Source organism: Osmia lignaria, unplaced genomic scaffold (genome assembly GCF_051020975.1).
Source record: "Osmia lignaria lignaria isolate PbOS001 unplaced genomic scaffold, iyOsmLign1 scaffold0089, whole genome shotgun sequence".
NCBI classification, from domain to species: domain Eukaryota; kingdom Metazoa; phylum Arthropoda; class Insecta; order Hymenoptera; family Megachilidae; genus Osmia; species Osmia lignaria.
This window is the reverse complement of record NW_027478230.1, coordinates 37,501-39,598: the sequence shown is the minus strand read 5'-3', so window position 1 is coordinate 39,598 and position 2,098 is coordinate 37,501.

Genomic DNA, 2,098 nt, shown 5'->3' with positions numbered 1-2,098 from the left:
AACAATCATATTTTTGCATTCTGTACCGTGGATCCATCGTTAAACGCTATTAAACTAACGTCCGTGATGGTATAAATGCAGATTTTCGCTCCGTTTAGCCAAAATAACGAACTTTAGGTGCGCTCCGAAATATTTCAAAGTCCCAGCGGCGTATTGCTTCGCCTCTTAGAACCGATTAGTCGAAAATTTTAACAATCATATTTTTGCATTCTGTACCGTGGATCCATCGTTAAACGCTATTGAACTAACGTCCGTGATGGTATAAATGCAGATTTTCGCTCCGTTTAGCCAAAATAACGAACTTTAGGTGCGCTCCGAAATATTTCAAAGTCCCAGCGGCGTATTGCTTCGCCTCTTAGAACCGATTAGTCGAAAATTTTAACAATCATATTTTTGCATTCTGTACCGTGGATCGATCGTTAAACGCTATTGAACTAACGTCCGTGATGGTATAAATGCAGATTTTCGCTCCGTTTAGCCAAAATAACGAACTTTAGGTGCGCTCCGAAATATTTCAAAGTCCCAGCGGCGTATTGCTTCGCCTCTTAGAACCGATTAGTCGAAAATTTTAACAATCATATTTTTGCATTCTGTACCGTGGATCCATCGTTAAACGCTATTAAACTAACGTCCGTGATGGTATAAATGCAGATTTTCGCTCCGTTTAGCCAAAATAACGAACTTTAGGTGCGCTCCGAAATATTTCAAAGTCCCAGCGGCGTATTGCTTCGCCTCTTAGAACCGATTAGTCGAAAATTTTAACAATCATATTTTTGCATTCTGTACCGTGGATCGATCGTTAAACGCTATTGAACTAACGTCCGTGATGGTATAAATGCAGATTTTCGCTCCGTTTAGCCAAAATAACGAACTTTAGGTGCGCTCCGAAATATTTCAAAGTCCCAGCGGCGTATTGCTTCGCCTCTTAGAACCGATTAGTCGAAAATTTTAACAATCATATTTTTGCATTCTGTACCGTGGATCCATCGTTAAACGCTATTAAACTAACGTCCGTGATGGTATAAATGCAGATTTTCGCTCCGTTTAGCCAAAATAACGAACTTTAGGTGCGCTCCGAAATATTTCAAAGTCCCAGCGGCGTATTGCTTCGCCTCTTAGAACCGATTAGTCGAAAATTTTAACAATCATATTTTTGCATTCTGTACCGTGGATCCATCGTTAAACGCTATTGAACTAACGTCCGTGATGGTATAAATGCAGATTTTCGCTCCGTTTAGCCAAAATAACGAACTTTAGGTGCGCTCCGAAATATTTCAAAGTCCCAGCGGCGTATTGCTTCGCCTCTTAGAACCGATTAGTCGAAAATTTTAACAATCATATTTTTGCATTCTGTACCGTGGATCCATCGTTAAACGCTATTAAACTAACGTCCGTGATGGTATAAATGCAGATTTTCGCTCCGTTTAGCCAAAATAACGAACTTTAGGTGCGCTCCGAAATATTTCAAAGTCCCAGCGGCGTATTGCTTCGCCTCTTAGAACCGATTAGTCGAAAATTTTAACAATCATATTTTTGCATTCTGTACCGTGGATCCATCGTTAAACGCTATTGAACTAACGTCCGTGATGGTATAAATGCAGATTTTCGCTCCGTTTAGCCAAAATAACGAACTTTAGGTGCGCTCCGAAATATTTCAAAGTCCCAGCGGCGTATTGCTTCGCCTCTTAGAACCGATTAGTCGAAAATTTTAACAATCATATTTTTGCATTCTGTACCGTGGATCCATCGTTAAACGCTATTAAACTAACGTCCGTGATGGTATAAATGCAGATTTTCGCTCCGTTTAGCCAAAATAACGAACTTTAGGTGCGCTCCGAAATATTTCAAAGTCCCAGCGGCGTATTGCTTCGCCTCTTAGAACCGATTAGTCGAAAATTTTAACAATCATATTTTTGCATTCTGTACCGTGGATCGATCGTTAAACGCTATTGAACTAACGTCCGTGATGGTATAAATGCAGATTTTCGCTCCGTTTAGCCAAAATAACGAACTTTAGGTGCGCTCCGAAATATTTCAAAGTCCCAGCGGCGTATTGCTTCGCCTCTTAGAACCGATTAGTCGAAAATTTTAACAATCA